Here is a 13,773-nt window from a genome sequence, read left to right on the forward strand (position 1 = left end):
CAGGTCTTTCTCCTGAGCTTCACATCTGTACCTCCATTGACAATGAGCCATCCCCACCCGATGTCCCTCAAACACCACATGCTTGGGGTCTCCTCTCTTACCTTTCTTCCCCATTTTCATTTCCTGATCCCAGCGGACGGCATCACCTGTCAGTTCCATCAGTGTCGGGGAGTATTTGCTGAGTGCCTACCTTGGACCTTGCACTGTGTGAATGTCTGATCTTGGGCTTTTTCTTCCTCTTCATTCCAGTCTCCCACCCCCACTCCCCAAAATCCAAATCAGTTTTGATTATCCATTTGATGGATACAAACTTTCTTTCTCCCTTCTTCTTCTTCTGAATAGCTATTGTCCTGGTTGAAGTTTTCAAAACCTGTCTCTCTTACCAGTGGAATAGCCTCTTCTCCATGCTTCCAGAGTATTTTCTGAAGTCTCCTATGGCTCCTCTTTTTTAATATGCTGTATGGTTGGGGTCACATTTCATTCTTTTTCCATGTGGGAAGTGCACAGGCTGGGAATCGAACCTGGGTCTCCCACATGGCAGGTGAGAATTCTACCACTGAGCCACCCCTGCACCCCTGGCTGCTCTTTCTTATAGAATAAAGGCACGTCCAGCTTGATGCCCACAGTCCTACAAGATGCAGCTCTGACCCACCTAAGCAGCTTTGGGTGCTTTTAGGCACTTCCCCACCCATAAGCCTCGGTCTCTGGTAACGCAGACTGACTACATTTTTTGTGAATAAGCCTCGGTCTGCCCCCCATGGAGTCTGGCTCTAGGTGTTGCACTCCTCCCACTCCCTGTGGGGTCTTTCTTTCATGACCCACCTTTTGAACTGCTGCTCCTCTTAGAGGCCAAGCTCCATCTACAACCTTCTAGTTTTCTGGTTTCTCCTTAGAGCCTACTTATCTTTCCCTCTCCTGCCCTGCTTTGTACCTCTGGGGTCACAGCCCCCCTCCGCCACCCAGGAGAGCTCAGTGTGGGCTGCTAGAGGGGCAGGTTCTCTCTAGAGTGAGTCTGTACGGCTCCACTTCTAATTTAAAAGGAATGGTTTGACATTGATCCTAATCTTCATGGTCTTAGATTATGAGAATGGTCAACATCCCAAATCAATACTTCTGGAGATTTGCTGTTTCATTTGGTTAAAAAGGGGGGAAAAATCATTTGGAACACATATATGTCCTGTGAAAACAGACAAAGCAAAGCAAAGTAAAACAATGTAAAGGAAAACAGGATCTTTAATTAAGGATGATAGAATCACGGGAGTTTGAAGATAAAGGATAGTGAGAGCTAACTAGGAAGGTATAGCTGGAAAAAAATACTGACATGAAATGACTGCAGCTGTGATAACCCTAAACAAGTGTCATGTCATTGCCTAGAATGGCTTAGGTGATTGCCTCACCTTGCCCCAGATGGTGTGAAGTAAACGAACTTGGCAATGATTACTATGTAACAATACCACGGCATGGAGGGGATAGTGGCGGTAGGTGGTAGTAGAACTTTATCTGGAGTCAGATGAGGTTTCATCCAGGGTTAAGTCAACAGAATAAAACAGCATAAAGAGTAGAGCATAATTTGAGCCAAACAACATCAACAAGAACAAACTTTATGTTTTCTCAGTTATATTTCATTCTTTAAAGAATATGGAAAATCACTCTAAAACTTTGACTTTCTAGAAAGGCTCCACATTACATGCTAACATACTCCTGGCAGTTCAAGTCACTGCTCTGGTGGAATAAAGCCATCCACTAGACTGGTGGTGCCGTTGAAACAAGCCAGTGCTTCTCACCTGAGGATGTTGTGGGGTCAGGTCATATTTGCTCTGTGCAGTTGTCCCTACCTTCCCCGCCACCCTGTCCAGGTTGCCTCGCCCTCCTTGGGCTCCACCTGCTTCCTGGACGTTAAATGGCATTTTCCAGACTCTTTGTAAATGTGTTTTTTGTTTCCCTTCCTGACTGAGTGCTTCTTAGGGGGAAGGGATCTTTAGGCCATTTCTTAAATGTTTTTGCTTTTTTCTAGGCAATGAAATTCTAAGTTTTGTTTTGCTTTTTCATGATTATTTTGCTTAATGAGGACAGAGAGCAGAGTGAGAACTTGTGAGAAGAATCTGAGCTGTTTCAACTTGAGTCCTCCCATGCCAGAAAGGAATGAGAGGAAATATAAACATCAAACAAATGAAAGCTTGATGGTCATTTATGGAGGGGCAAGCATCTGCTGAGGATCTCACTAAGGAAGGAAGATGCTGGCTGGGTAGGTCATAAATCAGGGTTTAACAAGAGAGAGCTGTTCAGCCCGTGGAACTGTGACAAAGCACACTGCTCCGAGGTCAGGGCGCCTGGGGGGCGCTGAGCAGCCCCTTTCCCACAGTGGAGGACAGATTCCTCTTTTGGGACGCTGGGTTGGCCTTCTGGTGTGAGCAGAAGAGGAGCTGCACGTGCAAGAAAGAGCCCGAGGGACACGCAAGGTTCTACTCACCCCACCTCCAGGTGTCCCTCGGCTGCAGAGAGCTCCGTGTCTGAAGCTTGCGTTCCACGCAGGTCCCACCAGCAGCCAGCTGGGCGCCCTGGAGCTCCGAGCACACTTTACCATCATTGAAGTGGACCTTTCAAAGCCGCCTGCCCTTTGAACCCCGGAGAGGAGCTCTGAAACCCAGTGTGGAAATGGATGGGAAAGGACTTTGGGTTATCATGTCTGATATCCCACCATTAGCACTTCATTTCTTTGAGCTAAGGTAATGTCCCTTATTAAAAGGCAGCTCTGCCTGGAAGCAGTGGTACATTTATTATCCGTCACCAACTTTTTGACTCTTTCCTGAGGGACTCCAGGAGTTTAAAAGGGAAGACTGAAAGAAATGGGTCTTGAGGCGCTGGATGGAGCAGCCAGGAGAGAGACCAGAGAGTCAGGGAAATATGTTGGAAGGGCAGATGGAAAGGAACAGAAAATCCTCCCCCACCTCAGCTGGCTCCTGGGTGAAGGGGAAGGAGAAGTACGCCAGGGACCCAGTCCGCTCTGAGGTCCCCAGAGCCTCGCCCCGACAATGGGACACAGCTTGAGTCCGTGATGGCCTTTCCCTCCACTGAGAGCAGGAGTTAAGCTCATAAAGAGAGTTGGTGGAGAGGAGACTGTGCCAGAGAAAAGATGAGCAAAACAGAACTCAGGTGAAGAAAACGAACGTAGGAACGTGGCTTTCTCTCTGAAAGGGGCGCTTGGCTATACATGGTAAAACACGGTTTTATGAGGAAAATAGGTTACAAGAGAAGCCCATTCCCCTCAAGGACAGCATGAGTCTTCAAACTGCACCCCGTTTTTACTTCCTCAAACAAGCATCACTTAAACCAGAATTTCTCGACTTCGGTCCTATCGACGTTTTGGGCAGGACAATCATTGCTGGGGTCCGGGCACGTGGGCAGGGCTGTTCCGTGCAGCACGGGCAGTGGGCAGCAGCCCTGGCTCTGCCTGTTGAGGCCAGACACCTCCCCCTGCCCTGAGCTGTAACAGCCGAGACGGTCCCGGGTCCGGCACGTGACCCTCAGAGATGCAAACTTGGCCCTGGTTGAGGCCACCGGCTTAACATGTTCCGAAGGAAGAGACATCTTTGATGGTCTGACCCACTATTTCCTCATCTCTTTCTTTCACAACTGGACTGAGTTTATAAAACCTGCTTTACATCATTCATTCAACCATGTTTCCTCCTCATTAAAGCGGGAATGGTAACAAGAAATGACATTTTGGAGACTCAAAGGAGACAGTGCTTGAGCAAATGGAGGACAAACGGTGCTGTCGTTAAGCAACTAGCAGCAGAGTCACCCCTGTTGCAGAATCATTAGTGGGAGTGATGGAGAGGGCATCGCTGGTGCCTGGAGCTCCTGCCACAGGGGTGGGCTGTGGGCGGCACCTGCCTATGCTGTCGCTCCCTAGGGTGAGAATGGCTCCCCACCCACCTTGCTCACCGCGACAGGAGCTGCCACCCACTTTAAATGGGAATGTACGTGAGTGTGCTTTGTGTTTCCTTCATTTCTTTAGCCTCGCTTTCTTCCCCGCTGGGTTTGAGGTGGTGTTTGGCATGTGTGTAGCAAACCTGCACAAGTGGCATGTCTTTCTTTCCCCTTGTATGGACCTGGAAGCATGCAGTAAAAAGCTGTCTGTAAGACGCTTTCTGTAGAGTAATTTGTCTTGATAAATATAGTTATTTTGATAGTAATTGCATCAAACACAGATAAGGGATAATTTTTGCAATAAACCCGTAGAGGCACATACTGTGCAAAAGCAAAGAAAATGGCAAAATGGAGGTGAGAGCTCTCCAAAGGGACTAATTTGATGAGTCATGTGAACAACTGCATAAATGTTTATTGGGCACATGGATATAGGACAGGTATACCTTTATCAAATGACGAAGCAGAAAAATGCGAAATTTCCTAAGAGGCTATCCCGGCCCACCTCATCAGAAGAGCAATGTGATTTCACCTGAAACAAGGTAAGTAGGTGAGGGCAGCCTATGGCAGGTGGGCTGCTGAACGAGGTGGCATGCAAGCTGGCTTCAGAGGGTTGATCTTAGCCCTTTTGGCTTCAGTGAATTTTTTTTCTGTGAAAACTGCACCGCCCTGTTGATTCTGGAGCAGGAAGGTCCAAGTTCTTGGAGTAAAAAGGAAAAACAAAATGTAAGCAGCACAGGAAAAGTAAAATGAGGCGGAGTAAAGGACAGAATTCTGCCCAAAGACTTTCCCCTGCTCAGGCCTGGCACCTGGTAAACTTGAGATCAGCAGGAGTTTATCCCAGGGGGCCTCGGCACAGCTGCCCTCCCGGCACCGCTGCCCCCCTGGCAGAGCTGCCCTCCCGGCACAGCTGCCCTCCCGGCACAGCTGCCCTCCTGGCAGAGCTGCCCTCCCGGCACAGCTGCCCTCCCGGCACAGCTGCCCTCCCGGCACCGCTGCCCCCCTGGCAGAGCTGCCCTCCCGGCACAGCTGCCCTCCCGGCAGAGCTGCCCTCCCGGCACAGCTGCCCTCCTGGCACAGCTGCCCCCCTGGCAGAGCTGCCCTCCCGGCACAGCTGCCCTCCCGGCACAGCTGCCCTCCCGGCACAGCTGCCCCCCTGGCAGAGCTGCCCTCCCGGCACAGCTGCCCTCCTGGCAGAGCTGCCCTCCCGGCACAGCTGCCCTCCCGGCACAGCTGCCCCCCTGGCAGAGCTGCCCTCCCGGCACAGCTGCCCTCCTGACAGAGCTGCCCTCCCGGCACAGCTGCCCTCCTGACAGAGCTGCCCTCCCGGCACAGCTGCCCTCCCGGCACAGCTGCCCTCCTGGCAGAGCTGCCCTCCCGGCACAGCTGCCCTCCCGGCACAGCTGCCCTCCTGGCACAGCTGCCCTCCCGGCAGAGCTGCCCTCCCGGCACAGCTGCCCTCCCGGCACAGCTGCCCCCCTGGCAGAGCTGCCCTCCTGGCAGAGCTGCCCTCCCGGCACAGCTGCCCTCCCGGCACAGCTGCCCTCCCGGCACAGCTGCCCCCCTGGCAGAGCTGCCCTCCCGGCACAGCTGCCCTCCTGGCAGAGCTGCCCTCCCGGCACAGCTGCCCTCCCGGCACAGCTGCCCCCCTGGCAGAGCTGCCCTCCCGGCACAGCTGCCCTCCTGGCAGAGCTGCCCTCCCGGCACAGCTGCCCTCCTGGCACAGCTGCCCCCCTGGCAGAGCTGCCCTCCCGGCACAGCTGCCCTCCTGGCGCGCTTCCCCTCTCGCTCACCAGTTCTCACCCTGCTGGGTTTCTTCTCAAAGTACACATCCGTCCCTGAGTTATCCGCCGTGTTTATCATCAGTCTAGTCACTTCCACCATGCACGCATACACACGCACAACACACGCATGAACACATGCACACACACGCACTCACACATGCACATACTTACACACACATGCACACATGCACAAACGAACACGCACCCACACACGTACACACACGAACACACACGTACACACACGCACACACATGCATGGAGGAGAGTACTGAGGCCCCGGGTGGGTCACCTGGCTCATGAGTCTACCCCGGTCCAGTGAGGGGACACACCTGCCGAAGGCTCCCCGCTTCGGGCCCCAGAGCCTTTTGGAGCTGCTGGAGCAGCGCTTTCCAATACAAAGGTAACGGGAGCTATGGCAGCTCCAAATATTCTAGTACCCATATGGAAAAAAGAAAAAAGAAAAAAGAAAAGGGAACAGGTAAAATTCATTTTAATCATATACTTTATTTCACCCAATGTATCCAAAACATGATCATTTCAACATATAATCAATATAAAAATTAGGAATGATATTTTAATATTAAATCTAATGTTAAATCACTAAAAGTCTCTGAAATTTAAACTTTACTTCCTCAGTCACGCCAGCCACGTTGCAAGCTCTCAGCAGCCACACATGGCTGGTAGTGCCGGCATCGGGTGCTGGCAGCAGGGTGGAGGCAGCCCACGGCGCACCGGGGGAAGGTTTTGTAAGGAGGCTGGGCCCTCCCTGCAGGCAGTTCAAGGTCTTCAGAAGTCCCCCGCCCCAGCAGGCCAGGTAGGAGAAGCATACCTGCCGAAGCGCAGCTGCGAGTCTCACTGCGACACTTCTGCTCCGCTCCTTAGTTCACAGCAGCCACCAGCTCACCCAGCTCCAAAGAGCGGGTGTAGACCTCTCCTTGAGGGGAAGAGGGTCAAAGGATTTGGGGCCTTGTTTTAAGACCACCACTTAAGGATATGCAGGAAGGAGCAGGTTTGGTAGATTTTGTTCACCATACCCCCTGCGATGGTTGAACTGTGTCCCCCAGAAAGACAGATTCTAAGGCCGGTACCTGGGACTGCGACCCTATTTGGATATAGAGCTTTTGCAAATGGACCTACGTGAAGGCTCTCTAGTTGACATCATGCGGATTAGCTGTGGAAGCCCTAAAGCCAATGACCAGTGTCCCTGTAAGGGAAACGAGGGGGATTTGGAGACACAGACACAGAGACAAAGAGGAAGCTGGCCACATGAGGATGGAGCCAGGATTGAGGTGGTGCAGCCACGAGCCAAGGAAAGACAGGAGCTGCCAGCAGCTGCAATAGACGAGCAAGGATCCTCACTAGAGCCTTTGGAGGGCACAGCCCAACTCATACCTGGATTTCAGACTTCTGGTCTCCAGAACTGTGAGAGGACACATTTCTGTTGTTTTGAAGACATCTTCCAAAGAAATGCAGGGTTGTGTGGCTGGGTGAGATTTTGGCTTTTACTTTTCCTCAGCCTGCAAGGGTTAGAAGTGTGAGGATGATGAGTTGAGAGTGGAAGACCCTGAAGCCTGAACTAGGATGAGGCTGAAGGATGCACAGGAAGGAACAGGCGTGGTGGAAAGCGCTCGTCATTGCAGATGAGGAAGTTCTCTGCAGCGCTCAATTCTTCTGCCTGACTATCTTGTATCCCAAATGCCTGATGTCCATAGAACTCACCTGCCTGCTGCTCTCTTGGGCATCAGCAATACCCCGGTGCTACCTAAATCCCCGAGTGTTGGTTTTGATCTTTAGAGCAACTATTGTTCAATTATGCTGCTGAGCACATCGATCTTTGACCCACCAGCCCCAAACGGAGCGCAAAGCCTCGTCAGACAGAGTGGAACCCAAGGCCAGACATCTAGAGAGGCCAGCTGTTGCCTTTGCCCCACCACAGAATGTTCTTTGAGACCACTGTTCATTAAATCAGGGTCTCAGACGGACTTAGCGCATATAGGCGGCTGACCAGTCTGTGGGAGGGCAAGTGTCACCCTCTGTGTAAAATCCCCACGGAGCCACCCTCTTCTCCTCTGCTCTCTACGCCTAGAGATACCTGTGCCCGTAAAGAACCTGCAGTGGCTGGTTTCTATTTTACTCTGCACCAGTTACCTTTAACCTTCCATGTGGCTTAGGAATTTCAATTAAACCTACTGTTTCCTTATCACCAAGAGTGTCATCTGAGCTGTACACACTGTGAGATCTCATCAACTGAACTGCCCTTAGTATGACAGTGCCTATAAGATGCAAGAATCACCAGTTTTGCAGTCAAGTTTTAGTCTTATTCATCTCCATACCCATTGTATTTCTTTTATTTTTCCATGTCTGGAGGGGACAATAAATTTGGACAAGAAGCACACAGGTGTGTGTGTGTATATTTAAGCAAAAACAGTTTGGCTTTGTGGGTGTGGAAGTCAATTGTAGAATTGAATATTCTTTTTTTTTTAATAAACCATCACAAGCATTCATTACTTTCCCTGAGGTAGTGTGCAAAACTTTTTAAAAACTTTTAATTGTAAAATATAACATATATGTGAAGGAAATAAAGAAAAAAAAAATTTTCAAAGCACACTTCAGCAAGTAGTTACAGAACAGAGCCCAGAGTTTGTCATGGGCTACCATTCCACCATCTTAGACTTTTCCTTCTGGCTGCTCCAGGATATTCGCAGCTAAAAGGAATATTAATATAATGATTCAGCAGCTCATTTGTTAAATCATACTTTCTCTGTTAATACCTCCTCCTTCTCCTTCTCCCAATATATAGGGATCTATAGACCATGCCTGTTCTGACTTTTTCACATTCAGAAGGGGTGTTAATGCTAAAGAATTGGGGCGTTATTAGTTGATAAGCTTGGAGATGCTGGTCCCTCTGGGTTTCAGGATTTATCTGGCCTCAGAACCTCCAGGAATGATAGGTTCCAGGATGGCAAACAGAGAGTATGCAAAACTTTTGCGGCGCTGTATACGAGGTGCAATCCAGAGGCTGCCTTCCTCAGACAGCTTCCTCCCCCAGCGTTCACTCAGAGCAGAGAAAGGGGCAGAGAAACCAGCCCCATTCTTTCCTGTCAGGCCTGCTGCAGCCCCCAGGTCAGTCTGCCAGCAGAGTTTTCATGTTTTCAGCAGTGTGACAGCTACTCAGAGGCCATGCTGCAGCCAAGCTGGCACGAGACTGGCTGGGAAGTGGGAGCGATCTGTAGATTGAGCAAATGCAACACCAGATTCCTACCGAGCACACTTGGGCTGCTGAGATGAAGGAGATGTCGTCTGCAGCCCCTACTTGGTTACATGTTAAAACTGCACCAAGCAGTGCTGTAACAGAGATCAAAATGGGAAAGATAAACAAATCTCAGCTTCAAACATTTGTGACGTCCTCATATAACTAATGGATGAAAGTGAAAACTTAAATTGCCCTCATAAAATGAAAATGGTTATTGGGATAAGCTTTATTTCCCCTATTAAGCAGGAATCATGAGGTTTTTATTTTACATGGAAAGGGGGAATCAAAAGCATTAAAGGCCTATTATTTAAAATCAAAACAATGTTTTATTGGGTTTTTGTGAATTAAAATAGATCAAGGACTTTTCAAAGCTCAGAAACAAAAGCGAATAAATTTAAGAAGATGATGTAGCATGGAGGGAAAGAAGGTTAAAATATTAGATATTCTACACCTAAAATAATAGTTCTTCCCAGTCCTGCTTGCTAGTAAAACAGAGATGGATCATTTTCATTAGCTCAGCATATCCTAATGTTCTATTAACTAAATTGAAATGTTATTAGAGTCCCTCCTGGAATAATTTCATCTAGTATTGTTCATGTGCTCTGCATATAAATATCTAACTTCAGAGTTTTAACCAAGATCCAAATCAAACAAAATTGGTTAATTTCATCTTTCAGTAAGACATTGTTCAACTCGCACACAGGTGTACTCTTTGGAAAGAAGCCTGCCAGAAAGTATTTGAAACTGAGTACAGAAAAATTACCAACATTTACTAAAGACCATAGGTTACAGTTTTAATGATTTCAAGAGAAATTTATTCAAATAGCCAGGAGGGGTTTAATCAGCTGACAATGTGTGGGTAGGCCCCATGTATTTCCACCCGCTGGCAGAATTTAAGTGTTCTTGTTTTCTTTCCCCCCCAAAGCACCATATTGCTTTTTGGGCCAAGCCAATGAATACCAAGTTCTTATCAGATGGAATACAGACAGACAAGAAGCCCTCATTCACTGTCTAGAAACTCTTGATTCACGTTTAAAGCACTCACAGTGAATGATACCCATGCCTCTTTGTTCTGCAAATAGAGCCAAAAACCTCCGAAGATTAGATTTTCTTGCAAAACTTCCAATAATAATACTTGATTACACAAGGAACTGATGTAATAATAGTCGCAGAAAATCATAATGCATAGCACTTAAGCATTTGCCATCTTCAAAGTGTTTAACTGTTTAATTCTCATAGACCCCTGTGCAGTGGGGAAGTCAGCGAGCAGTACATTATGCTCATTTCATCGCCTTGGACCCGAGCACTGATGCCTGCTTGCCTCCTCCTGCACCCCTGGCATCCAGCTAGGTCAGATGAATTGGGAAAACTGCTTTCCTCACCATTTTATTTTGTCTCATGTAACCCATGAAGCTGGAAGAGAGTTTTTTGTTTTTTTGTTTTTTTTTTAAAAAACATATTAAAACACTAGCTCAATTATTTCAACTTCACAAAAATATCTGGGAGTCCCTTCTGTCACACATGCCTTCTAATTCTGGTACTCTAAATGATTTGGGGATATCCTTACTAGCTATTATAGAAAAGTCTCCTTGCCTGAAACTTGTCCAGAACTAAGCGGGACTTAAAAGATTTATAAATATTTAAACCTCATCCAGATTAAAAAGTTTGGGATTTTTAAAAACTCTGAATTTAAGAGGGAAATATTTTCAATAAAATAGGGTTATTCCTTGCTTTTCAAATTAATTTGAGAAAAGAATAATGGAATGGAGTCATTTCTCCTAAAGCTCAGTAACCCTGACTCTGAGTTAAACCTCTCAGTGGACATTTGGTTTAGAGAATTCCAAGGAATAGTTGCTAGGTCTGCAGGATAGGACAGATTTTCCTATAATCACAAATCAACTGCAACATCCCCACAGCCTGCAGCCGAGGTGTGTGGGTCAGGCAGCCGGTCCACGCCCGCTGTGAGTGTGCAGAGCGTGGGATGGGGAGGGGCACAGCCCTAGGACCCTCTGATGGTCGCACCCCCGCCTTGTAGCTGCCCCACGGAACACTCCCTTTCACCAAGGCAGAGAGGAGCCAAGAGAAGTCACATCCGCTCTTCTGTGGCTGCTTCCCAGAGTTACATTTCCCACCACAGCCCTCTGGCCAGATGGAGAGCAAGTGGACCATTTAATGGCCGTTCTTGCCTCTGCCACAATTTGCAATGTTTTATAAACGCATAACATTATATATGTAATATATAATGTATATTATAATTTATCTACAGGACGCATGGTATTTCATTATATATTATGTGTACCCAAAACCAATTGCACGTGAGTTGACTTTATTTTACTTATTACATCTGTCATGAACAATTGCATGCAAAGCAAAAATGCGTACTTTCCCTCCAATTTCCATGACCATTTCAGAGGAGCAATCCCTTCGGGAAAATTGTCTCGATACAAAATACAAAGAACGGTAAAGGACCACTCTGTGGGACCCTTTGCATTCATCACTGTGAACTCTGAATGAAAAGTTTGCTGCGTATTCTCGGCACACTCAAGCCAACCCTGCCTGGTGCAGCTGGATAATCACAAGGTGTAATCATGATGGTGGGGCGTAAACGACAGTGATGCTGCAGCACTGGGCAGATGTGCCAGGTGGCAGCCACCCACCTTGCCCGGTTTACGGACAAGCCGGCGCATCGCACTACCCCAGCTGCAGCCGTCTTTCCCTTTCCCGGGCCCGGAGTCCTCTCCCGAGACTCAACGGGCGAAGTGACCCCCTGGACGGGGTTCAGTGACGGGGAGTGAAGGGCAGTGGGGTCTGACTGAGAGCGTGGCTGAACATCTATAGATGCTAACAGGCCTTTGCCTGCTTTTCAAGTTCTCTCTAACGTTTTAGTATCTCCGACATCTTGCTCCAGGAAACTTAATTAAATGCAAGACATCAAATAGAGAAGTAGAATGTAAGGATTTACTCCATGTCACATATATTGATAGGTCTTTATAACGTTATTGAGTGTAGAGCCAAGACAATTTATGGAAGTTATTGGACCTGTTTTGCTGATGAAGAAATTAAGATCCAGGTTTTTAAAATAACTTGTCTTGAGTCACAAGGCTATATGCTGCAGAAAAAGGACATAAACCCATATATGTTTATTAACTGAAAGGGTGAGCAGATCTGGCAGAGGGGAGTTCAAGCACAGCTGGCTGTGCCTTTAGCCCTGGGAGCGCTGGAGGGAGGTTGTGGCCCCCCCAAACAAAACAGGCTTAGATCTCAGTATAGCTGCAGTCAACCCCGATTAGAACCCAGAGACTTATCTCCTGTGCATTGGCCATTCCTTCATTCTTAGCACCTTTCCATCATTGAGCATCATTTTTAATATCTTGTGAAGGTGTGTGTGCATATTTGCCATTCCTTTGCCCCTCCTTCCCTCCAGCCCGATACTTCTATGCATCCCATACGAATGTTTATTCCTCTCATACTTAGGTCTGTTCTTACATGAAACCAAGTTCTATTACTTTCCAGGATGTCGCAGTGACGTCCACCTGCTCCCAAGCTGGGGCTTGAGAGTCTTGCCTCCCCCACCCCCAGCCCCGCCCACGCCCCTCTCACAGCACCTGCACGAGCACTCGAGGCCCTCAGCTCGCCTGGACACCTGGCGTCACAGGTGCTGGATTCTGCCTGGTCTTCCCTCTAGAAAAGAGGAGCCCCCACCAAGCCAGGGGGCAGGGGTCTGAGCACCGCTGGGGCTCGGCTTCCACCTGCTCCCCTGATGGACTCGATGGTTTCACCCAGCCCTAAGAAGGCCAGTGGGGAAGCGAGCAGGTGGGGGGCCCGGAGGCGCCAGGGCGAGAGCCCCCGTGGTAAGGCTGGAGACAGTCCTGAAGTCAGAGGGATTTTGTTGCAAGAAGGTTGTGGAATTTATGAGCTGGGGAGGCAGGGGCTTTCCCCCGCCCTGAGCCCTCCACCGCCACCCCATGCTCTGCCTCGCCATCCCTCGGCGCCTGCCCCTCCCTCCGTGTGGAAGCCGCCTCCGCTGGGCACGCAGACAGGAATTTCTTCAGGGGGCTGGTGATTCAGGCACAACTACTGTTGAGAATTCACTGAGTATGTTTCGTCGAATGAGCGGATGTTTCTCGCGGGACTCTGAGGGACTCTGAGCGCAGGCGACCTGGTTGGGGTGGGAGAGGGAGTGGGAGGGCTCCTGCCAGGTGCGACGGGGACTGCTACCTGGATCCCCCAGCAGGAGCCTGGGGTGGCAAGGGGAGGGGACCGAGCATCGTCCCAGGAAGAAGCCAGGTCGAGGAGGGCTCGCGCTCCCTGCCCCGCCTGGCTGGGTGGCCTGCACCCTTGAGCCCAGCCCGGCCACTCCCCAGGGTCCCCCCTGCTCCCCCCGGCTGTGCGCACCCCTCTCCTCTCTGTCCCTCTCTCTCCAGCCCTACCTGAGGCCGGGGGTTTCGGGCCATCTTCAGACACCCCAAGGCAGAGTTTAGGAGCCCACGGAGGTGGATCCCAAGAGCTCTAAGCGGCGGCTTCTCGGGACCACCCGACTGGCGGCCTTCAAGCCCCTGCTTCTGCACCCCAGGAAGGCCCTGGGCGCCGCGGGGGGCGGACACAGCGGGTCGCCTGAAGGGATCAGGCCTCAGACCTCAGCTGGGCCCCGCCTCTGACTCTGCACAAGCAGGACAGGCCAGAGGGCAGGGTCGCGTGCTGCCTGTGTGGCCCACGCTCGACCCCCACCCCACGGGCCAAAGGCCACTCGGAAATGGGCATGGCGGGGGCAGCGGCTACAGCCACCACGGCGACGGTGTGATGATGCAG

The sequence above is a fragment of the Tamandua tetradactyla genome, chromosome 3, assembly GCF_023851605.1.
Source record: "Tamandua tetradactyla isolate mTamTet1 chromosome 3, mTamTet1.pri, whole genome shotgun sequence".
In the NCBI taxonomy this organism is placed as follows: Eukaryota; Metazoa; Chordata; class Mammalia; order Pilosa; family Myrmecophagidae; genus Tamandua; species Tamandua tetradactyla.